This window comes from Amblyomma mixtum, chromosome 2 (genome assembly GCF_055824585.1).
Source record: "Amblyomma mixtum isolate Tamu chromosome 2, ASM5582458v1, whole genome shotgun sequence".
Lineage (NCBI taxonomy): Eukaryota > Metazoa > Arthropoda > Arachnida > Ixodida > Ixodidae > Amblyomma > Amblyomma mixtum.
This window is the reverse complement of record NC_143013.1, coordinates 122754388-122766405: the sequence shown is the minus strand read 5'-3', so window position 1 is coordinate 122766405 and position 12018 is coordinate 122754388.

Sequence of the window (12018 nt, the reverse complement as noted above, 5' to 3'; positions counted from 1 at the left end):
TCGCGGGTGCGCCGGTTTTCAAGGTGATTCACCTTGAAAAAAAGCTTCCGCCCTTCCCAGATCCTTAGTCTTAGGCGAGGAATCTTGCAAGGCCGGATATTTCGTATCCGTAAAGTGAAAACCGAAACTTTTCTGTGCATTCGCTGCGCAGCAAGAGTTTCATCTGCTCTTGTCGTAAAAGTCGCGGGTCCGCCAACATTTAGGCCCACGCTGGCAGCAAACGTTGCGTACTTTCCGCTCAGTGCAACTATAGTCTGAACAAACTTGCTGCTTTCTTGCGTTTACACTTACGATCCGTACCGACGATCCGTACGTAGCGCACCCAGTCTGAACGCGGCTTAAGCCACTGATTCACCACTGCGCATTACGCCCTTCTGACTTTGAGCTTCTGGTATTAAATGTTTATAGTCTTTGTTTGTGTGTAAATTTGAGTAAACAGCCTTCATTTTATTTTTTTTTTCAGTTTACACCAGCATGCTTGTAACAATAAGTTGCTCTGTGCAACGAATGTTGCGTCTATTTCTTCCCGCTTTTCACAAAGCACTGCTCACCTTGTGTAACACCGATCAGAATGTCAGAAGAAAGATTTTTCCTGACGCACGTTTCCTAATTCATCTTTAGGCTCCCTACATCCTGGTCCTATTCGCCCTCACAGGATTGGCTGCCTTGAAGGTACGCGCAAAACTATTTTACGATTTGACTCTTTCTGTCTCCTCATGACAGTTTTTGTGTATTTCCAGCTGAATACTTTACGCTAGCTTCGAATTCCGCAATAAGTTTCGACAATTTTCTGCCAGTGCTGTCCACGAATGCTCTAAAACATTCCTGAAAGGAGTTTTCTGAGGAGAATGCTAACCGAAGGATGGAGGTTTGTAGTGCTCTTATTTTACGTCGACCAGGCCTCTGCCTCTTTGGGGCAAGATTAGATGACGGACTACTCAGCGACAAAAAATAATTTAATTATGCCATTCTGCCGCTAAAATTAAAGGCATCCGTAGAGCAAATTGGACTTCAAGAAGTTGGTGGATAGGGGGCGGACTGTTAGGATTCTATATGTGTGCTTTGGTGGTCTCGCGTATCACTGCGGTTTATCTATAACATCCGACAAGAGCCGATCACGCCATGCGACCACCGCGAAAATGTAGTGCACCCTCTCTCCAGTCCGTTTCCTTTTCACGATCAGCCTTCGGGTACTAGCTTGGCGTCACTCTCATCTTGTGGGCTTGCTGATACTTACCGCGATCCGTCCCGCATTTGCCATTCATCGTGTTTTATATGAAGATGCATCTCAAATAAGAATTGGACCTGCTCACGATTAACGCAGCTCAAAGTACGCATCTATCCAGAGAGCAGCAAACGAAAAAATAACGAAGGCCAAAACATAAATTGAGCACCAAAAAACAATGAAAGCAATTTCGTTATAATACTGATATGTTAGTCAGTGCACCAGAAGAACTCTAAGGGGAATTTTTTGCTACTCCAAATCAATGATGGGGCCACGGATACAGCGTCATCGCCCGACTGAAATGTTCCACAGGAACCGCTCATATACACTTACAGAAAAATGGAGTCCATATGACATGGACAAGCACAAGAAGGTATATATGCTGTTGTATGAACGGGCTCCGCGTTGTTCCCGTATTATATTTATAGGGTGTACATGACGTCGTTGTCGCGAATCGGAAGGACGCGTCCCCAACCGCTGAAGGGGAACACTTCCGCGTGCAGGTTCAAAGAAAGAAAAGCAACGAATTAAACAAAACAAAACGAAGCAGTGTTTATATTTTACAGGAAAGGAGCCAATGAAAGGAACTGAAACACCAATGAAAACACACACTAGGCACGCGTAAAACACAACAGATAAAAAGGAGAGAGTTCACCGGCTACACAGCGTCCCAGGTGGTGCGGGCATGCCTTGCAGGTAGCACAGACGCGGGTTGGCGAGTTGCGATGCGTCACTGGAGTTGCGTTCAGGGAGGCGGTGGTAGAGAGCCAGGAGATGAGGAACGGAGATGACACGGGAGACGCTGACGAACTCTTGTCAGTCGCCGCCAAGAACTGGGCAGCTGCAGCAGGAGAACTGTAGCCGAGTCCTGTCAATGGCATTCCTTAAACACCGTAGGCTTGTGCAGCCTATCCAAGGAAACCGTGGCAGCAAAGTGGCGATCGCAGTAGGCCTGCGTCGTTGATTCAAGGGAGGTCCACGGCAGCACAGACCGGAAGTCTGACGGCTGCCACCTCCCCGCTTGAATGAGGCTTAATGATCTTGCGCCGGTGATCCAAGGGAAGTCATTGGCAGCTCGAACCCAACGTCCGACCGCTGCCACTTCCACGCTTGGACGAGACTGGATGGTCTTGAGTCGATGATTCAAGGGGAGTCACCGGCAGCACGGATCTAACGTCCGACCGCTGCCACTCCCACGCTTGAACGACCAGACTTGTGCTGCGGTGTCTTCCTCAACACTTCGGTTTGCTGACACGTAGCTCTACGCTCCTCGTGCCTGCCTCGCGCACACCACTCGCACGCGCACACGCACACCGCGGGGCTGGTACGTACGGCGCTCAGCTGTCCTACGCACCACTGCCGATACTCCGCGTTTCAAAAAACCCCTTGACAGTCAATATGTGCACATCACATATGCCCCCCCTTCGGATAAGTTTTTTTCACAGAAAAAACTGCCGTTGGTGCACACAAAACGATTTTACAAGCGGTAAACAGAGAAGTTAGGTTTCGCTGAAGTCCACGTAGGCACTGTACACAGTCACACATGGAGGCACATGGAAACGCGCACACAGGTATCATGGATTCAAACACTATACATCTGGCAAACGGCAAAATAAAAACTATACAAGACATCAGAGATGAACTTTAAACACGTCTATACCATACAAGTGAATATGTACACACTGAACAATCCATAACGGGAAAACGAAGGCCGAAAAAACAAACCATAAGCTCTACCATACTGCATTTACACAATTTACAAACACTGGATTACAAAGCACTGCACATTGGGCATCACCCTCCGGCAATTTACAAATGAGATCGTACACCACAGACTCTTTCCCGGTCAAATGGGATGTCGATAAGAGGCATGCGTCCCAACGGGGCCTTCCCTACTTTGCCCTTCGGGAACGTCCTCTGGCAGGTGTCGCACGACCTGATATACCTTTTAATATCCTTCTGCACTCCCTCTAGGACACGCGTGTGCTGTGCGTCTGAAAGATTTTCCCGGACAAGTCCGACAACCACCTTATCCTCAGCAGGTTCAAGCGTACTTCCTGTTGTGTACATCGCTTCAGGTGCAGCGCACTCTGGCTGAACGCAACAGGACAACTGGTTTTGTTTTTCTTGCTTTCTTGAGCAAGAACTTACTTCATGTCCTGTTTTCCGGAAATAAACGCAATAAAGCTGCTTTGGCTTTGAGCGACAGTCGGCAGCCTTATGTCCTAAACGATTACAAAGGAGGCACCTTACCGACTGTCTATTTGATGTAGCATCCTTCTCTTTCGGAACGCCCATCTCGAAAGGATCTTTAAACTCAGACAGGTTTCTTTGCCGCTGGGCCTCTAGAAATTTGTCTGCTGCCTCAGCCATTTTGTCCAGTGTCCTGCATTCTCTTTCTCGCAGGAAAATCGCTAGACGAGTATGGCAGTTCCCCATGAACTGTTGGGCCACCACCAAGTCACGTAGATCATTGTACGTCGTGGCCGTTCCCGACATCTCAACCCATCGATCGAAAAGATTGAGCAAGCGCGCTGCGTATTGCTTCCCTGTTTCTTTATCTAGCGGCTTACTCTCACGAAACCTTTCGCGATAACCCTCTGCTGTGAACCGAGAATGTTGTAGCAGGGCTAGCTTCGCCTTGTCGTAATTCATTGAATCTGCTGGAGATAGTCCACTGAACACACGGAGAGCCTCTCAAGTCAAACACATACTGAGTGCTGTAGCCCATTTCTCTTTTGGCCAGCTGTGCCCTTCTGCGATACGTTCAAAGCGTTTCAGGTATGAATGCTAGTCATCCCTACGATCATCGAAAGGCGGGATAAACTTATGAAGGCTAACCGCTTCTGTGGGCCCCGGTGCGGATTCTCGACTACCTCCACCAGCTTCTGCAAGCCTTAATTGGCGCTGCAATCTCCGCTCTTCATCCTCTGCCAGCAACTTTGCATGCTTGCGTTGGGCTTCTGCTCGAGCCTTTTCGTGCTCACGTTCTGCTGCACGTGCAGCGCGTTCAGCTTCATGTGCAGCGCGTTCCTTCTCCTGCTCAGCGGAAACCCACGAACGCAGCTCGGAATCTCTCAACCCCATCTTTCCGCATAATTCAACACACTTCTTTAGTGTTGCCATCGTTTCTTTTTGCAGAGTAAAGAAAGGAAAGAGAAAAAAACACGGCTTCGTCCTGTAGCGCACACGCCAAATTGTCGCGAATCGGATGGACGTGTCCCCGACTGTTGAAGGGGAACTCTTTCGCGTGCAGGTTCGAAGAAAGAAAACAAACGAATTAAACAAAACAATACGAAGCCGTGTTTATATTTTAAAGTAAAGGAGCCAATGAAAGGAACGAAAACACTAAGGAAAACACACACTAGGCACGCGTAAAACACAAGAGATAAAAAGGAGAGAGTTCACCGGCTACACAGCGTCCCAGGTGGTGCGGGCATGCCTTGCAGGTAGCACAGACGCGGGTTGGCGAGTTGCGATGCGTCGCTTGAGTTGCGTTCAGGGAGGTGGTGGCAGAGAGCCAGGAGATGAGGAACGGAGATGACACGGGAGACGCTGACGAACTCTTGTCAGTCGCCGCCAAGAACTGGGCAGCTGCAGCAGGAGAACAGTAGCCGGGTCCTGTCGATGGCGTTCCGTAAACACCGTAGGCTTGTGCAGCCTATCCAAGGAAACCGTGGCAGCAAAGTGGCGATCGCAGTAGGCCTGCGTCGTTGATTCAAGGAAGGTCCACGGCAGCACAGACCGGAAGTCTGACGGCTGCCACCTCCACGCTTGAATCAGGCTTAATGGTCTTGCGCCAGTGATCCAAGGGAAGTGATTGGCAGCTCGAACCCAACGTCCGACCGCTGCCACTTTCACGCTTGGATGAGACTCGATGGTCTTGAGTCGATGACTCAAGGGCAGTCACCGGCAGCACGGATCTAACGTCCGTCCGCTGCCACTCCCACGCTTGAACGACCAGACTTGTGCTGCTGTGTCTTCCTCAACACCTCGGTTTGCTGACAAGTAGCTCTAAGCTCCTCGTGCGTGCCTCGCGCACACCACTCGCACGCGCACACGCTCAACGCGGGGCTGGTACGTACAGCGCTCCGCTGTCCTACGCACCACTGCCGACACGCTGCGTTCCAAAAATCCCTTGACAGTCAATATGTGCACACCACAGTCGTATAGAGTCTGTGCGTTCGAGAATGTGCTTTCCACATGGTTCATATTGGCTCCGTATGCTCTATATGGACTCCATATGAGCGATACTGAAAATTTAGCCATTATGAGACTCGTCACACGCAACTTATCAGTAATCAAAAAGACATTCCGGGAGTAACTCAAAAGCAAGAAGAAAAAGGCTTTCAGACAGGCAAAACAGAAAGGCTGCAAATGAGCAGCATGTATTTGCATATATGTTGAATGACGATAGAGGCTAGAAAAGTTTATCCCTAAGTAAACGCAATTTCTCATGATATCGAGAGTACCAGGATGATGGAAGAATGCTACGATTCCATTATTTAGGAAGAAAATTGGGAGAGGAAAAATTATACACAGATAAGCTGATTCTGCATTCTCTGAAGATACTTTAATAAGCTAAGAGCTTCTCATATAGGAGGAGCCCTAGACAATCGACCATACTCATACTATGAATGAAGTAATAAAGAAATCGGCAGAGTGAAACACACCCGTAAATTAATACTTCGAAGGTCATGATGAGCCATTAATTCAGTTAAACTATCAGCAATGCCGTAATTGCGTAACCAGTGTGGAAAAAACGTATGCAAAGGTGATAGAAAATAATATTCGCAGGGAATTGGCAGTGGTCGGCGACTACTATCAAACACGCTGCGTTTTTTAGCATGCACTTTGCGCTTTCAGAAACCAATTACTATGCCGTCTCGTGGTAAAGATACGAGTTAATACCGCATCATCTTCCTTGAGCGCCTGGTAATTTATTTGCAAGGTATATTTTTTATTAGGAGCAATTGATCCACTAAGGACACAACGGTGAAAGCACGCACAACACAGCTTACTTTATGGCTACTTTGGCACCTTATGTCCGATCGAGGAGGTTGAAAATGGATTATTTTTTTCAAAAAGGCAATAAAACCTCATCAATGCAGTGTTCCATTGGTGGCGGGTTGAAAATCACGAAAATTTAATTTTTCACCAAGGTGTCATGGACATACTGCTCTTGCCTGTCAACGAACGGGTTGGAATCACCAGTCAGGGGGATTTGACTACGATGGCAGCTGATTGTGTTTAGATATGATCCACAGGAACTAGCGACTCTGGCTCGAGATGGATTAGGGGATATCTACGCGCCAGTGATAATAGGGAGCTCTAGCGTAGCGTTGCCTCATAGTGGGCCCAAGGCAAATTACTCTAGCGTAGCCCAAGCAACTTACACACAGTAATTTTAGTAAAGCGTTCTGAAAACGTTAAACGCAATGTACTTCACACGAAGGTGAAAGGGCCTTTTTAAAATTCTCGCCACTGCCGTTAATTTGCAGGAATAATATCTAGTCTTTCACAGCCAGTTAATGCAGTAACGCTCAGTTCCGCCAGTAAAATAATCAAGTAATGCGTAGGTGAATGAAATAATGAGCTAAAAAACGTGACCGTAAAAGCGCCATAAAAGCGCCATAAAGAACATAAAAGCGGGTTGAATAACGGCTTGCACTCTATCGTTAAAGAAAGATCAGTCAGCGAAAGGCGTCAGCAGTAGCAACTGGTAAACGTGCGGACAAGCACCGCAGCGGCTACTTATTCGCTTGGAGTTGTCGCCTCTCGTCCGAAAAATAGCGCCATGTTGCCTCGCTAGCCGAGCAAAAGCCGCAACGCTAACTACTGAAAGCAGGGTGCGTACGCTAATTCTATTTCATCGTTAGTGCTTTGCGCATGCGCACCGTGGACCCCCTATTCCGCTAAGCATGCTATCACGCAAAGCCCCTATTCTAAAATTTCTATTAGTTTTAGATTCTGACGGATATTCGCCGCAGGATCACACAGTCGTCACTAACATTTTCGTATTATCTTCGAGGAAAACGTACAGCGCTGTGACACTATCACTCTTAGCGAGGTTAAAGGCAATTTGTTGACACGGAAAATCCGACTGTGAGGAATCGCTAGCCAATGTTATCAGAGGTGGTTCGATGACTACGAGACTGGCCCTATCAAAGGCCGCTTGACATCTGCTGCAGCCGCGCTTGCAGCAGCGCTGAAACCGGTTGGTCCAAGCTTTCGGCCGCTAATGGTCAATCAAAACTGCTCGCCATCGCAGCAGGTATCCAAGTAACTGAACGGTCACAGTTATATGCCTGCCAAAGCAGCTGTTTATGATGCGGCTCGAATGTCGCACCGCACACGAGCTTATCTCTTCACAAGACTCCTGACGCCCGATGTGAAGAAACCCACCAACTCTCCAATATACAGCAGACACGGTGAATCTGGTAAAATATCAAACTGGCTGAGTGTTATGCAGTCTCAGCCAAAAACTCCAGTGACATCAACCGCTTGTATGCAGGAGATGTTGAAATGGCTGGGTTGGGAAGTGCTCGGCATAAGTTTTAAATCGAAATAATTGTGCAGGTAGCTTAGCTCATGACTTGCATTAATACAGATGTAAGGTGCACATTAACCGAGCATAAATCGGGAGCTAAACACTCAAAGTAGTGCAGTCGGACTAAAAATTAATGATAAAATAATTAAAACGTTTTCAACTGTATACAACGGTAACAAAAATTTACAGCACGCAGCCAGCTATTGCAAATGCCAAGGGATTGTGATTATCAAGAGTAAGTTCGAAGCCCAGATCTGGAGCAAGACAGTGAAATAGTTTGGAAGTTGCCAACTGGATGCACTGCATTTGAGGAGACTTATGTAATAGCACGATAATGTCTTTCAAGGGGAAAGTGATAAGTTGTTCGCTCGAGTGCTCTCCTATAGGTGCCATATATTACAGGCTTACGAAGAGGTGTGAAATAGTTGGGGACAATGCAGCGAGGTATATAAAAGAAAATGATACAGGATAGCGTGGAGATAGGAAGAGAGAAGTGCCAGTTGGGCAAGAACCGACACGAATTAACGATATCTTCATTGAAGTCTAAGTGTAAATACACATAGGAAAGGCACGCGACGTGGAGAACCAGTAGCATGTTAACTAAGCGTAACGGAGTGAATTCCATGAAAAAAAACCATAACCGGAGTTGGCGGAGATTCGCGTAAGCCCATGGGGTTGCGGAGTTCGCTGGCATGGGGTGTCTCGAACCGGTTGAAAACAGGATTAATTTGCCGTAAATGGGGACACCTTTTTGTAGCAGTAAATGTGGCTTCTCTGCTAAGGATAATGATCAATGTTGCCGCGCTGATGCCGATATCGCTGAACCAACTGTCACAACTTAGTTTCTGCATAACAAAGTGATACAGGCTAAATACGAATTAACATTTATACGATTAAAAATGGAGTGGGCTCTCGACTAGTGCGCCCCCTTTTAGGGCTAATACTTGTGGTTGGCAACGGAAACCAACTCCCTGAGAACTGAGAAACAGACTGAGAAACCAGCATGAGAACTTCTAGCAGTTGCGAAGATTTTCAACAAAGGTTTTAATCTCCTTTATTTTATAACATCAGTACCGTCGATGCAGCGTTTAAAAACCTGTTTCCATTACTAAGACCAGCAAGTTACTACATCTTGCAGTTAGAATATGGCTACATTGCCAAGAATAAGTAGTCGTTATGCTTAATGAACGAAATTTTCGCTACGGGGCTTGAGCTGCATACACCACCCCTACAAAGGAATGCGCTATAGGACCGCTTACGCCTTTTTACTTACATTGGGCTCATTCGTGTTCACAGTGCAACGTGACGTTGGGTGCTCTCGCACTTAAACTTTCACTAACATGGATAAGTGGATGCAAGCATGCACTCGCTGTAGTAACAGAATGCATTCACAAAGAACTAGAGACGCGCTTTGTGATAAAATCCGAGACTTGAGGCAACATTCCTAGCATAAGCATGCTGCCCCTAAGAAAAAAAAAGGCCGTATATGTAAACAACGCCATATCTTCTGTTTACCATAATGTAGTACCTCCTCATCTTACGCTCTTCCCCGCACATTTCTTCACGTTTCTGCTCTTCATGACTCAGTTCTGAGCGAGCTGGCGAAAGCGTCATCCGTTTTTCTTTCTATCCTGCTGTTGCGCAAGTAAGAAAAACAACAACTAGGACTTTGGGTCAAACACTGGTTATTGATACCTCTGGTTGATATTGATACCTCTGGTTATTGAAACACTGGTTATTGATACTTTACCTCTTTTTTCATGCTGAGCGTTTAAAAACCTGTTTCCATTACTAAGACCAGCAAGTTACTACATCTTGCAGTTAGAATATGGCTACATTGCCAAGAATAAGTAGTCGTTATGCTTAATGAACGAAATTTTCGCTACGGGGCTTGAGCTGCATACACCACCCCTACAAAGGAATGCGCTAGAGGACCGCTTACGCCTTTTTACTTACATTGGGCTCATTCGTGTTCACAGTGCAACGTGACGTTGGGTGCTCTCGCACTTAAACTTTCACTAACATGGATAAGTGGATGCAAGCACGCACTCGCTGTAGTAACAGAATGCATTCACAAAGAACCAGAGACGCGCTTTGTGATAAAATCCGAGACTTGAGGCAACATTCCTAGCATAAGCATGCTGCCCCTAAGAAGAAAAAAGGCCGTATATGTAAACAACGCCATATCCTCTGTTTACCATAATGTAGTACCTCCTCATCTTACGCTCTTCCCCGCACATTTCTTCACGTTTCTGCTCTGCATGACTCAGTTCTGAGCGAGCTGGCGAAAGCGTCATCCGTTTTTCTTTCTATCCTGCTGTTGCGCAAGTAAGAAAAACAACAACTAGGACTTTGGGTCAAACACTGGTTATTGATACCTCTGGTTGATATTGATACCTCTGGTTATTGAAACACTGGTTATTGATACTTTACCTCTTTTTTCATGTTGCAGGCATTTCTTCTGGTCCATGTCTACGCCGACTATTTGTGTGCTCTTCAAACCGGGTCGCGCTGGACAACTGCTGACAATGCGACTACTCCTCAGGGATCCGTCAGCTCGCAGGGGGATGCCACCGCGCTGTGGAAACGATCCATGCATCGGCGACAGGGCTCCCGACTTTCCAAGCGAGCGAGCCGGTCGTCCTCACGCGCAGGCAGTCGAACGCGAAGCAGCCGGAATCACTCACTGCTGACGAGCAAGTCGCCTAGTCGAAGCTCTGTTGAAAGCCTTCTAGCTGGTCTTGAGCACTGGTTTCACTCAAACGTGCACAGGCAAGACATCGCCGATCGTTTTTCAGCTGAGGCAGCACCACAGCAAAAAAGTACAAAAACAGCCGCTGTCTTCCCCGCAGCGCTTCGCGACAGGTGTACCGTTGCCAGTTCACATGATCACCAGGTTCTATCAATTCCAAGGAGAACCACCCTAGAAGCATCGAGCAGCAAGAGTACAGCGCCTCGCGAGCAGACTCATGTCAACCGCACCGAACAAAAAACGGAATTTTCGCCACCAGCACAGCACCGACTGAATTCTTCTCAATCAAGAGAAAGCGCCGGGGAGTGGCCTGTGGAGGATACCAACATGAGAGCCGTTAAAGCCGTCCCAGCACTGGCCACACTGCAGCAGGAACCCCTAGCGCTCGAAGTTGGCCAAATTCCGAAAGACACCTCAGCTGTGAAGACTAGAAATGAGAAAAGTGTTTTGAGTACTACAGAGCTCCAGGAAGGAGCTGGCCAGCTTAAAAAGCCCCTTGAAGACAACCTGTTGGCTACAGCGGAGCGTTGGCAAGATACGGCTGTTTCTAGTGGCGCCTGTGCTCCGATCATCCAGCACAAACGAGCGATTATAGACCGGGACAACACCTATGAAATTTCGTTTTTAGATAAATATAGGCCTATTTCCCATAAAGCAATCAAAGCCGCAACTGACAAGGAGAAGGCAGAGCAAGAAGTGGGAAATTTGAACAGCGTCCGCGCTGAAGAGGCAGATTGCGTAGAAGAACCTCAAAGCAATTTCCAGAAGTTAGCAGTGTGCGGCTCGGTTTCTGTAATGGAGAAACCAAAGGCGTCTGAAGGTGTCATCAATAATAATGTGTCAATACAGGTAATACAAGCTGCAGCAACCTCGACTGACACTAATCAGGCAACTAGATTATATAGCGAAGACGAAGATGGAAATGATTCGCGCCCTTCCAAGCCGAGTCGCAAACCTGGTGACCACTGGGGACATAGACAACAGGAGCATCACGGGCAATGAGCACTTCCGGAAAGCGTCAAGTACAAAGCGACTGCCGCCGTGGCAGTAGAAAGTGTGCTCAGCGACAACCGTCTGATAAGCAGCAGTAACGCGATGTCTACTTCGCGCAAGTTAATTGCATTTCTTTTCGAACCGAAACTTTAACGTCGGCTTATTCGAGGTTCATAGCGTATCTAACCCACATTTTCGAAAGTGATCTACATTTATAAACGCTGACAGCAATCCATATGCTGAAGGTAGGGACCAAGACAAGGCAGAAAGCCAAGAGAATCGTAGAGTTTTAAGTGAGCTCTTCCCGAATAGTACAACAGGAAAGCACATTCCTAGAATTTTAATAAAACTTTCACATTATATTTTCACTGTGCGCGCAGGGGTTGTGTAGCTGCCTGACATAGATGGATTCACATGATAACGGCATAGCTTCACGTGCGGTCGTATTCGTCCATGTGTGATGCTGTCCAGCATGTTTTGTACATTTCTTCTTTATAA